The sequence below is a fragment of the Triticum urartu genome, chromosome 4 (assembly GCF_003073215.2).
Source record: "Triticum urartu cultivar G1812 chromosome 4, Tu2.1, whole genome shotgun sequence".
NCBI lineage: Eukaryota > Viridiplantae > Streptophyta > Magnoliopsida > Poales > Poaceae > Triticum > Triticum urartu.
In genome coordinates this window covers 602,244,249-602,258,573 of record NC_053025.1, presented here as the reverse complement: position 1 = coordinate 602,258,573, position 14,325 = coordinate 602,244,249, and positions in this window count along the sequence as shown.

Here is a 14,325-nt window from a genome sequence, read left to right as displayed (position 1 = left end):
TTGAGGATAAGGTGCAGCGTTGGAATATTTTTCAAACTCAGTGCAAAATCAACAACACTAATTGTAAGTTGATCATAGACGGAGAAAGCTACACTAATGCTATCAGCAAACAACTGGTGGATGTTTTAGCGCTACCTACATGGAAACACCCGCAACCACACCGTATTGAGTGGTTATACCAGTCTGGTAGACTGAAAGTTACTCACAAGGTACGTGTGAAATTTTCAGTTGGTGACTATAAAGATACAGTAATTTATGATGTCTTGCCAATAAATGCATCTCACTTGTTGTTGGGAAGACCATGGCAATATGACCGTCGTGCCACACACGAGGGCCGGTCCAACACTTACACTTTTTGGGATGACGGAAAAAGATGTGTGGTGCGATCTATGTTTACGGGAGAAATTAAAATAGATACAAATTTTTCATTGAAGAATAAGGTCGTAAAATTTGGCACAAAATCGAGGACAGTTTTGTTTCAAGGAAGAAGGGATGATGTGATCAGCAGTGCAAAAAGAGATAAAGTTACTAATTCAAATATTTTAACAGTTGGTCAAATTACAATGCAAGTACCATCGCCAGAACCACGAGCTGAAGAAGTCAATCCTAATTTTCGTACTCTGAGTTGGACACTGGTCGGTGCTATTCCAATTCAACTAGCGTAGCTGATTCGGTCTTGTTTTGGTAAGAAAAAGAGTCCTGGTTTGGTTTTGTGATCCTAGTGATCAGCGTGGCCGTATATTTAATAAGTGGAATCCTTAATTAGTTTGTTATCCTAGGAGATAAAGGACGTACTAGTAGATTTCCTTGCTTGAGTTAAAGAGTCATAGTCGGTTTTGGTTCTGTGCCTGCGCGCACGCTTATAAATAAAGGCTTCGGCCATGTAATGAGGGCAGATTAGTTTTCACGTGAGTTGAATAAAAAGTCAGAAAACGTGCCATGTCGGGGACACCAAATATTGTGTTTGTTTTTGCTGATCCATCTTGAATTTTGTCGTTGCTACGCGTAGAGTTGATTCAGTCTGCTCGACGTCAGTTTTTGATCTGACGGTCTCGCATCTTTGCTTGACCGGAATTTCTTGTGCTGCTGGCAGTATCGTGAAAGATCAGACCGACGAACGACTTGCATCTAGTCGAGTCCTTATCACTTATAAAGAGGTCAAACTCCCTCTAAACTAGCAATGTGGGACTAAACTTTGTTCCACCTCTTGCTTTGTACGAATAGGCTGTATGGGCCTTTAGGATTTATTAGGAATTTCTGAAACTGCTATTGGCAAAATAGACAAAATTCCAGCAATCCCCCACCAGATTGTAGAGGCACACAAAATTTGCCTTTGGTTCCAAAACACTGTTTTATATACCGGTACTGCAGTGGAGACTGTTAAGTTGAACTTCCACCTAGAAATCTATGCTAAACTAGTAAGCAACTTGAAAAGTGGATTAGGCCTTGAACTGCAAGTTTTCTACGAATCTAGCTTCACATAAAGCCTTGACCGATACGTGGCTACCGTGGGTCTTCCCCGCGGGTGGAGCTTATGCGTCATACTCCGAGACCTTTCATGAGTTTACTAGAGAGAACCCTACTCTCATAGATTGAGACATTTAACAATCAAACTCATATAGCTGTATTCTTCAAAAGATGTTCAGCAGGACAACATCCCTGCTTAAAAGAGCCACTTAGAACACATTAAGATATACATCAACCTGCCATGCAGATTAGAAGAGTATTGCATCTTCATGGAGTGGTATTGTTAATAGTAAGGATACTCTCTTCTCAGTTGACCAACAGCTTGTCTTCCAGATCTAATTCACGGGATCTCCGATCATAAAGAATAGGTTACCACTATGAACAACTCATATTGTGAGTCTCATACCCATCTCCCTCGATGCATTATCTATCACATCACGTGATAGACCCTTAGTAAAAGGATCTGCCAGATTTTTAGACGTTTGGATATAATCCAATGCAATAACTCCAGAGTTTTTTATTTTCCTGACAGACTTTAATTTTCTCTGAATGTGTCTTGATGACTTCATGTTATCCTTTGAGCTGCTCACTTTCGTGATCACAGTTTGATTGTCGCAGTTCATAAGGATACCCGGTACAGGTTTCTCAACAACCGGCAAGTCATTCAAAGCCGACGAAGCCAATCTGCTTCGACCGTAGCTGTATCTAGTGCTGTGAGTTCTGCTTCCATTGTTGACCTCGTTAAGATGGTCTGGTTGCAAGACTTCCAAGAAACAGCGCCACCTCCATGAGTGAATACATAACCGCTCGTGACTTTTATCTCATCAGCATCTGAGATCCAGTTTGAGTCACTATACCCTTCAAGCACCTTTGGGTGCCCAGTGTAGTGAATTCCATAATTCGCAGTGCCTTTCAAATAACGCAAAACTCTCTCTAGAGCTTTCCAATGCACATTTGCTGGTTTTGAAACAAACCGACTCAGTTTGCTAACAGCAAAAGAGATGTCAGATCTTGTAGCACTGGCTAAGTACATGAGCGAGTCAATAATCTGAGAATACTTCAATTGGTCTCTAGCAATTCTTCGATTCTTTCGAAGCAACACACTAGCATCATATGGTGTTGGAGAGGGCTTGCAGTCACTGTAGCCAAAGCGACTCAAGATCTTTTCCACATAGTGAGATTGAAGCAATGTGATCCCACCATCATCATCTCTCAACAACTTGATATTTAGAATGACATCAGCCACTCCTAAATCTTTCATCTCAAAACAGCGAGATAGAAAGTCCTTGACCTCCTTAATAACATTCAGATTTGTTCCGAAAATCAGTATGTCATCAACATACAAGCAAAGGATAACTCCCTCGCCCCCACCATGGCGATAGTACACACATTTGTCAGCTTCGTTTACAACAAAGCCTGCAGTTGTTAAAGTTCTTTCAAACTTCTCATGCCACTGTTTGGGTGTTTGCTTGAGTCCATACAAAGACTTCAGCAACTTGCACACTTTTCTTTCCTGACCATCTAGTATAAACCCATCTGGTTGTTCCATATAAATTTCCTCATCCAACTCTCCATTTAGGAAAGCAGTCTTAACATCCATTTGATGAACGAGAAGACCATCCGAGGCAGCTAGTGAAAGTAGAACTCGAATAGTGGTCAGTCGAGCCACAGGTGAGTAAGTAACAAAGAAGTCCTCACCTTCCTTTTGGGTATAACCCTTAGCCACGAGCCGAGCCTTGTACTTTTCAATAGTACCATCAGGTCTAAGCTTCTTCTTGAATACCCATTTTCATCCCATAGGTTTGCACCCATAAGGACGATCAGTTATCTCCCAAGTTTCATTCGCCCAGATGGAATCCATCTCGCTACGAACCACTTCCTTCCAGTAGTCAGCATCTTCAGATGCATATGCCTCTGAAATAGAACTGTGAGTGTCATCTATGAGATACACAAGAAAATCATCACCAAAGGACTTTGCAGTCCTCTGTCTCTTGCTCCTAGTAGGAACTTTATTGTTCTCCTCCACAGGACTTTCAAAGTGTTCCATCGAAATGGCAGGTTCAGTAATTGTAACTGGTTCCTGATTCGATGAACTAGGCATCTCTTGATTAGATGATGTAGCCATATCCTTCATGGGAAAGATATCTTCAAAGAAAGTCGCATCATTCGACTCCATGATCGTACCGACATGCATGTCAGGTACCTCAGATTTTACAACCAAGAATCTATAACCAATGCTATGAAAAGCATATCCCAGGAAAACACAATCCACGGTCTTTGGTCCAAGCTTGCGCTTCTTTGGAATTGGCACATGGACTTTCGCCAAACAACCCCAGTTCGTAGATAAGAGAGCTTTAACCTTTTCTTCTCGCATTCCTCGAATGGAGTTATCTCTTTGTTCTTTGTGTGGACTCGGTTTAGGACATGACATGCTGTCAATATCGCCTCCCCCACCATGCCTTGGAGAGACCCGATGTGTCTAACATGGCGTTAACCAAATCAGTTAGAGTACGTTTCTTTATTTCGGCCACCCCATTTGACTTAGGTGAGTAGGGAGGCGTTCTCTCATGGATTATACCATGTTCCGCACAAAAAGCATCAAATTCATTGGAAAAATACTCTCCACCATGGTCGGACCTAAGCCTCTTGATTTTTTGATCAAGTTGGTTTTCCACTTCAGCTTTATAGATATTGAAAAAGTTCAAAGCCTCATCCTTAGATTTCAGAAGATACACACGATAGTATCTAGTGGAGTCGTCAATTAACATCATGAAATATGTCTTTCCACCTTTTGTCAAAACAACATTCATTTCACATAGATCTGAATGTATGAGCTCTAGTGGTGCAAGATTTCTCGTTTCCGCAGTCGTGTGAGACTTACGAGGTTGCTTAACTTGCACACAAACTTGACACTTAGATCCCTTGACAGTGGTGAAACTAGGGATTAAGTTCAACTTTGCTAGTCGCGACATGCAACCAAAGTTAACATGACAAAGACGTGAATGCCACACATTTGATTCACTATTGTTGCAAACATTATTAACAACTTTATTGCAAACGTCTGATAAGGATAAACGAAACATGCCTCCTGACTCATAGCCTTTTCCAACAAAGGTTCCATACTTGGATATTACAAATTTATTCGACTCAAAGACAAGCTTATAGCCATCTGATACGTCTCCAACGTATCTATAATTTTTGATTGTTCCATGCTATTATATTATCAACCTTGGATGTTTTATATGCATTTATATGCTATTTTATATGATTTTTGGGACTAACCTCTTAACCCAGAGCCCGGTGCCAGTTTCTGCTTTTTCCTTGTTTTAGAGTATCGTAGAAAAGGAAAATCAAACGGAGTCCAATTGACCTGAAACTTCACGGAACTTATTTTTGGAAGGAAAGCAACCCGGGAGACTTGGAGTGCACGTCAGGAAAGCAATGAGGAAGCCAAGAGGCAGGGGGAGCGCCCACCCCCCCTTGGCGCGCCCTCCACCCTCGTTGGCCCCTCGTGGCTCCCAGGATGTACTTCTTCCGCCTATATATCTCCATATACCCTAAAACGATCGGGGAGCATAATAGATCAGGAGTTCCACCGCCAGAAGCCTTCGTAGCCACCGAAAACGAATCTAGACCCGTTCTGGCACCCTGCCGGAGGGGGCAATCCCTCTCCGATGGACATCTTCATCATCCCGGTGCTCTCCATGATGAGGAGGGAGTAGTTCTCCCTCGGGGCTGAGGGTATGTATCAGTAGCTATGTGTTTGATCTCTCTCTCTCTCTCTCTCGTGTTCTTGAGGTGGTACGATCTTGATGTATCGCGAGCTTTGCTATTATATTTGGATCCTATGATGTTTCTCCTCCCCCTCTCTCTTTTGTAATGGATTGAGTTTTCCCTCTAAAGTTATCTTATCAGATTGAGTCTTTAAAGATTTGAGAACACTTGATGTATGTCTTGCCGTGCGTATCTGTGGTGACAATGGGATACCACGTGATTCACTTGATGTATGTTTTGGTGATCAACTTGCGGGTTCCGCCCATGAACCTATGCATAGGGGTTGGCACACGTTTTCGTCGTGATTCTTCGATAGAAACTTTGGGGCACTCTTTGAGGTTCTATGTGTTGGTTGAATAGATGAATCTGAGATTGTGTGATGCATATCGTATAATCATACCCACGGATACTTGAGGTGACATTGGAGTATCTCGGTGACATTAGGGTTTTGGTTGATTTGTGTCTTAAGGTGTTATTCTAGTACAAACTCTAGGGATGTTTGTGACACTTATAGGAATAGCCCAACGGATTGATTAGAAAGAATAACTTTGAGGTGGTTTCGTACCCTACCATAATCTCTTCGTTCGTTCTCCGCTATTAGTGACTTTGGAGTGACTCTTTTTTGCATGTTGAGGGATAGTTATGTGATCCAATTATGTTATTATTGTTGAGAGGACTTGCACTAGTGAAAGTATGAACCCTAGGCCTTGTTTCCTAGCATTGCAATATCATTTATGCTCACTTTTATCATTAGTTACTTTGCTGTTTTTATAATTTCAGATTACAAACACCTTTATCTACTATCCATATTGCACTTGTATCACCATCTCTTCGCCGAACTAGTGCATCTATACAATTTACCATTGTATTGGGTGTGTTGGGGACACAAGAGACTCTTTGTTATTTGGTTGCAGGGTTGCTTGAGAGAGACCATCTTCATCCTATGCCTCCTATGGATTGATAAACCTTAGGTCATCCACTTGAGGGAAATTTGCTACTGTCCTACAAACCTCTGCACTTGGAGGCCCAACAACGTCTACAAGAAGAAGGTTGTGTAGTAGACATCAAGCTCTTTTCTGGCGCTATTGCCGGGGAGGTTAGCGCTTGAAGGTATATCTTTAGATCTTGCAATTGAATCTTTTTGTTTCTTGTTTTAGCACTAGTTTATTTTATAAAATAAAACTACAAAAAAATGGAATTGAGTTTACCTCATACGCTTCATATTTTTAATATCTTTCATGAGTATGATGGAAACGAAAATTGTGCCAAAGTGTTAGAAGAAGAATTCATTAAAATGTCTGGCACTAAATATTTGAATGATGAGAATGATTGCAATGTTGTTAGTATGAATTCCTTGAATATCAATGATGCTAATGATATGCAAAGTCACAAGCTTGGGGAAGCTATCTTTGATGAAGATGATATTTTTTGTCCCCCAAGTTTTGATGAGAATATTTATTATGATGAAAGCATGCCTCCTATTTATGATGATTATATTGATGAAAGTGGTTTCAGAGAGGTCATGACTTTATTTAGTGACGAATCCACTATTTCGGAAGAGGTTCCAATTGATTATGAGAACAAAGTTGCTATCTATGATGATTGTTGTGATGACATGTATGCTTTAAAGGATAATGATAACCATGAAACTCGTCATCATGATTTTAGCTTTCAATTGGATTATGCCTCACATGATAGTTATTTTGTTGAGTTTGCTCCCACTACTATTCATGAGAAGAAGTTTGCTTATGTGGAGAGTAATAAAAATTCTATGCTTGTAGATCATGAAAAGAATGCTTTATGTGTTTGTTATATTGTTGAATTCATTCATGAGGCTACTGAAAATTATTATGAGGGAGGAATATATGCTTGTAGGAATTGTAATAATATCAAGTTTCCTCTCTATGTGTTGAAAATCTTGAAGTTATGCTTGTTTTGCCTTTCTATGCTAGTTGATTATTGTTCCCACAAGTTGTTTGCTCACAAAATCCCTATGCATAGGAAGTGGGTTAGACTTAAATGTGCTAGTCATATTCTTCATGATGCTCTCTTTATGTTACAATTCTTATCTTTTATGTGAGCATCATTGAAATCATCATGCCTAGCTAGGGGCGTTAAACGATAGCGCTTGTTGGGAGGCAACCCGATTTTATTTTTATTCCTTGCTTTTTTGCTTCTGTTTAGTAATAAATAATTTATCTAGCCTCTGTTTTGATTGAGTTTTTATGTTTTAGTTAGTGTTTGTGCCAAGTAGAACCATTGGGAAGACTTGGGGAAAGTCTTGTTGATCTTGCTGTAAAAAACAGAAACTTTAGCGCTCACGAGAATTGCTGCCATTTTAATTTGGAGAGTGATATTTAGTTGATTCTTTTTGCATATGATTAATAGATAAATTCCTCACGTCCAGCAATTTATTTTAGAATTTTATGAGTTCCAGAAGTATACGTTTGATCCAGATTACAACAGACTGTTCTGTTTTTGACAGATTCTGTTTTCAATGTGTTGTTTGCTTATTTTGATGAATCTATGAGTAGTATTGGAGGGTATGAACCATAGATAAGTTGGAATACAGTAGGTTTAACACCAATATAAATAAATAATGAGTTCATTACAGTATCTTGAAGTGGTGTTTTGTTTTCTTTCGCTAACGGAACTCACGAGTTTTCTGTTAAGTTTTGTGTTGTGAAGTTTTCAAGTTTTGCGTAAAGATTCGATGGATTATGGAATAAGGAGTGGCAAGAGCCTAAGCTTGGGGATGCCAAAGGCACCCCATGGTAATATTCAAGGATAACCAAGAGCCTAAGCTTGGGGATGCCCCGGATGGCATCCCCTCTTTGGTCTTCCGTCATTGGTAACTTTACTTGGAGCTATATTTTTATTTACCACATGATATGTGTTTTTCTTGGAGCGTTATTTTATTTTATTTTGTTTTGATTGCTGTTTGAATAAAATACCAAGATATGAAATTATTAAATGTTAGAGAGTCTTCACATAGTTACATAATTATTCAACTACTCATTGATGTTCACTTATATCTTTCGGAGTAGTTTGTCGTTGCTCTAGTGCTTCACTTATATCCTTTTAGAGCACGGTGGTGGTTTTATTTCATAGAAATAATTGATTTCTAATGCTTCACTTATATTATTTCGAGAGTCCTTTAGAACAGCATGGTGGTTTGCTTTGGTTATGAAACTAGTCCTAATATGATGGGCATCTAAGATGGATATAATAAAAACTTTCATATAAAGTGCATTGAATACTATGAGAAGTTTGATACTTGATGATTGTTTTAAGATATGAAGATGGTGATATTAGAATCATGCTAGTTGAGTAGTTGTGAATTTGAGAAATACTTGTGTTGAAGTTTGTGATTCCCGTAGCATGCACGTATGGTGAACCATTATGTGATGAAGTCGTAGCATGATTTATTTATAGATTGTCTTCCTTATGAGTGGCGGTCGGGGACGAGCGATGGTCTTTTCCTACCAATCTATCCACCTAGGAGCATGTGCGTAGTACTTTGTTTCGATAACTAATAGATTTTTGCAATAAGTATGTGAGTTCTTTATGACTAATGTTGAGTCCATGGATTATACGCACTCTCACCCTTCCACCATTGCTAGCCTCTCTAGTACCGCGCAACTTTCGCCGGTACCATAAACCCACCATATACCTTCCTCAAAACAGCCACCATACCTACCTATTATGGCATTTCCATAGCCATTCCGAGATATATTGCCATGCAACTTTCCACCGTTCCGCTTATTATGACACGCTCCATCATTGTCATACTGCTTTGCATGATCATGTAGTTGACATCGTATTTGTGGCAAAGCCACCGTTCATAATTCTTTCATACATCTCACGCATGCATCATTGCACATCCCGGTACACCGCCGGAGCATTCATATAGAGTCATATCTTGTTATAAGTATCGAGTTGTAATTCTTGAGTTGTAAGTAAATAAAAGTGTGATGATCATCATTATTAGAGCATTGTCACAGTGAGGAAAGGATGATGGAGACTATGATTCCCCCACAAGTCGGGATGAGACTCCAGACGAAAAAAAAGAGGCCAAAGAAGACCAAATAAAAAAAGAGAAAAGAGGCCATAAAAAAGAGAAGGCCCAAATAAAAAAATAAAAAATGAGAGAAAAAGAGAGAACGGGCAATGCTACTATCCTTTTACCACACTTGTGTTTCAAAGTAGCACCATGATCTTCATGATAAAGAGTTTCCTATGTTGTCACTTTCATATAATAGTGGGAATATTTCATTATAGAACTTGGCTTGTATATTCCAATGATGGGCTTCCTCAAAATGCCCTAGGTCTTCGTGAGCAAGCGAGTTGGATGCACACCCACTAGTTTCTTTTGTTGAGCTTTCATATACTTATAGCTCTAGTGCATCCGTTGCATGTCAATCCCTACTCACTCATATTGATATCTAATGATGGGCATCTCCTTTGCCCATTGATATGCCTAGTTGATGTGAGACTATCTTCTCTCTTTTTGTCTTCTCCACAACCACCATTCTATTCCACCTATAGTGCTATATCCATGGCTCACGCTCATGTATTACGTGAAGATTGAAAAGTTTTGAGAACATCAAAAGTATGAAACAATTGCTTGGCTTGTCATCGGGGTTGTGCATGATTTAAATATTTTGTGTGGTGAAGATAGAGCATAGCCAGACTATATGATTTTGTAGGGATAGCTTTCTTTGGCCATGTTATTTTGAGAAGACATAATTGCTTAGTTAGTATGCTTGAAGTATTGTTATTTTTATGTCAATATCAAACTTTTGTCTTGAATCTTATGGATCTGAATATTCTTGCTACAATAAAGAGAAATACATGATAAATATGTTAGGTAGCATTCCACATCAAAAATTCTGTTTTTATCATTTACCTACTCGAGGACGAGCAGGAATTGAGCTTGGGGATGCTGATACGTCTCCAACGTATCTATAATTTTTGATTGTTCCATGCCATTATATTATCAACCTTGGATGTTTTATATGCATTTATATGCTATTTTATATGATTTTTGGGACTAACCTATTAACCCAGAGCCCAGTGCCAGTTTCTGTTTTTTCCTTGTATTAGAGTATCGCAGAAAAGGAAAATCAAACGGAGTCCAATTCACCTGAAACTTCATGGAACTTATTTTTGGAAGGAAAGCAACCCGGGAGACTTGGAGTGCACGTCAGGAAAGCAACGAGGAAGCAACGAGGCAGGGGGCGCGCCCTCCACCCTCATGGGCCCCTTGTGGCTCCCCTGATGTACTTCTTCCGCCTATATATCTCCATATACCCTAAAACGATCGCGAAGCACAATAGATCGGGAGTTCTGCCGCCAGAAGCCTCCGTAGCCACCGAAAACCAATCTAGACCCGTTCCGGCACCTTGCCGGAGGGGGCAATCCCTCTCCGGTGCACATCTTCATCATCCCGGTGCTCTCCATGATGAGGAGGGAGTAGTTCTCCCTCGGGGCTGAGGGTATGTATCCGTAGCTATGTGTGTGATCTCTCTCTCTCTCTCTCTCTCTCTCTCTCGTGTTCTTGAGGTGGTACGATCTTGATATATCGCGAGCTTTGCTATTATATTTGGATCCTATGATGTTTCTCCTCCCCCTCTCTCTTTTGTAATGGATTGAGTTTTCAATTTGAAGTTATCTTATCGGATTGAGTCTTTAAAGATTTGAGAACACTTGATGGATGTCTTGCCGTGCGTATCTGTGGTGACAATGGGATACCACGTGATTCACTTGATGTATGTTTTGGTGATCAACTTGCGGGTTCCGCCCATGAACCTATGCATAGGGGTTGGCACATGTTTTCGTCGTGATTCTCCGGTAGAAACTTTGGGGCACTCTTTGAGGTTCTATGTGTTGGTTGAATAGATGAATCTGAGATTGTGTGATGCATATCGTATAATCATACCCACGGATACTTGAGGTGACATTGGAGTATCTCGGTGACATTAGGGTTTTGGTTAATTTGTGTCTTAAGGTGTTATTCTAGTACGAACTCTAGGGCTATTTGTGACACTTATAGGAATAGCCCAACGGATTGATCGGAAAGAATAACTTTGAGGTGGTTTCGTACCCTACCATAATCTCTTCGTTTGTTCTCCGCTATTAGTGACTTTGGAGTGACTCTTTGTTGCATGTTGAGGGATAGTTATGTGATCCAATTATGTTATTATTGTTGAGAGGACTTGCACTAGTGAAAGTATGAGCCCTAGGCCTTGTTTCCTAGCATTGCAATACCGTTTATGCTCACTTTTATCATTAGTTACTTTGCTGTTTTTATAATTTCATATTAAAAAAACATTTATCTACTATCCATATTGCACTTGTATCACCATCTCTTCGCCAAACTAGTGCACCTATACAATTTACCATTGTATTGGGTGTGTTGGGGACACAAGAGACTCTTTGTTATTTGGTTGCAGGGTTGCTTGAGAGAGACCATCTTTATCCTACGCCTCCCACGGATTGATAAACCTTAGGTCATCCACTTGAGGGAAAGTTGGCGCTACTGTCCTACAAACCTCTGCACTTGGAGGCCCAACAACGTCTACAAGAAGAAGGTTGTGTAGCAGTCTTGCCGCCTTTCCCAGGATGACGCTTATCATAGCGATTAGGGCAACTAGGAGCCCAATGATCAGGATCCCCACACACATGACAAACACCTTTCTTCTTCTCATTCTTCTTCTTGAAGTTCATGTGTTGCACATCCTTGTTCTTCTCATCAAACTTTGCTTTACCATCAAATTTGCCCTTGTTCTTGAACTTGTGGGGTTGGAAGTTCTTCTTCTGTACCAGATTGGCACTGGATCCTCCCTCAATACCTCGAGCACGTGTGTCCTTTGCTCTTGCCTTTTCTTTGACATCAAGAGTACCAATGAGATCCGGAACGAAAAACTCCTGTCTCTTATGCTTCAATAAGGTAGCAAAGTTCCTCCACGAAGGAGGAAGCTTGGTGATGATACCTCCGGCAGAAACTTGTCCGGTAGCATACAGTTGAAGTGCTCATGCTCTCTGGCAAATGACTGTATCTCATGAGCTTGCTCAACCACGGAGCGCTCTTCAGTCTTCCTGTAATCATAGAATTGCTCCATGATGTACAGCTTAGTGGCGGCATCCGAGAGCCCAAACTTGGCCTCAAGTGCGTCCCACATATCTTTTCCATTGCCAATTCACACATAAGCATCAACTATGTTCTCACCAAGAACACTCAAGAGAGCAGCCTTAAACAGAGTATCCATTTTCTGAAAAGCTTGTTCCTGTTGGGCATCAAACTCCCCTTCAGGCTTGCCAAGCGTGGCGTCATAGCAACTCATGATTTGAAACCATAAGACTGCTCTCACACGCCACCTCTTATAGTGGATACCCTCAAACATAGGAGGTCTCATGGAAGTAGCAAAACCACTTGGGGTAAATTGCCTATAATAAGGTTTTTGGATTGTTGGAAATATGAGAAATTTACCAAATAACTTTGCTAACAGAAATACTAGATAAAGCATGACTAATATAGCAGAGATAAACCAAGTCATGCAATCTGACAGAGAGAAGGTAAATAGCATCTGCATATATGAACTTGAACTAAACACATCTAGTACAGACACTAGATGAAGTTGCAAATATGAAGTAGAACCTAACATATGTAGGGCAGAAACTAGAGCAAAGAACTGTGGCAGGACATCTAACAGAAAGAGCAAGAACACGTACGGGATAGCAGCAGCAAAAGCACTGGACTTGGGGTCGACATCCTCTCCAGCCATGTTGTTGATGAGGTTGTTGACGTCAGGGAAGAAGTCGTCATCGGGGAAGTAGTCATCGGAGTCCGTGATGAAGAAGCCAGTATCCCCAAAACCTTATCACCCTTCTCCCTTTTAGGAATCAAAAGGTGTAGTTCCAGAGGCCTACTGTCCCGACCTGCGGTGCACGTCGCAAGCCGGGATGAGGAAGATCATAGCAGTAGCTCAGTGGTCAGGAACTTGGAGGCGAGAGGGTTGTGTTTCTTTGCTGTGTTTGTCTGGGAGGAGCGACGCGAACGGGCTGCGACGGGAGGTGAAGCAATGGAGGGAGACGAAGTGAACATGCCCGCGTGACCTTTCGTATACCCGCCGTGTGTGGCAAAAATTTAGACATCGGCTCGGCTCATTCCCGCAACCCGCGGCGCGGCGCATCGTGACGAGGCGTGGCGAGGCGGACGGCGGAGGAGAAGCGTGCGTGGATGTCCCTCTTGTTCTCATCCTCATAAGGAGGTCCAACTTCCTCTAAACTAGCAATGTGGGACTAAACTTTGTTCCAGCTCTTGCCTTGTACGAATGGGCTCCGTGGGCCTCTAGGATTTATTAGGAATTTCTGGAACTGCTATTGGGCTAGGCCCAAACTATACAAAATTCCAACAATGACAAATCACAGGGTCATTGATCTGGAGAGACTTCTTGCAACAGAAGTAGTAGCGGTGGCACGTATAGTTTCCAATGAAGCTGGTTGGCTATGCTGAAGATACTAATGTGATCTTCCTTGGTGTGCATCCTAGAATCTACATGATCCATCTCAAGTCCATGCAGGTCGAGAAGGTGTCAGCAATGGGCCCCTACAGATATGTTTTTCCTTACACAAGTTTCTACACTCCTGCAGGTACTACTGCAATTATTCTGCTATCACAAAGTTCACTTAACCTTCCAGAGTGTATCTGCTTTGTAGATGCTTTCAAATGTACGAGCCATATATAGTGCGTTACAAATGACATTTTGAATGATGGGCCCTTCATACTCTGCACTCTGTAGATTATTGATACCCACATCCTTCTGCTGCTGATTTGTCATATCAACTCATTCTTCTCAGAGGAATCACCATTGGTGCTGGAGATGATCAAGCTGAACTGTTGAACCACACTTGAGATGATTGTGCTTTCATCTGCAACCCACAGATTGTTGGTTGAAGAGGTGATGTGCTACCACAATGCAGTTTAATATAGCAGACAATTTTATATCATTTCTTCGATATCCTTTTGTTGTATAGTTGCATTAGCCACGAGCTGGATTCTTTACATTTGAGAAAACTCAA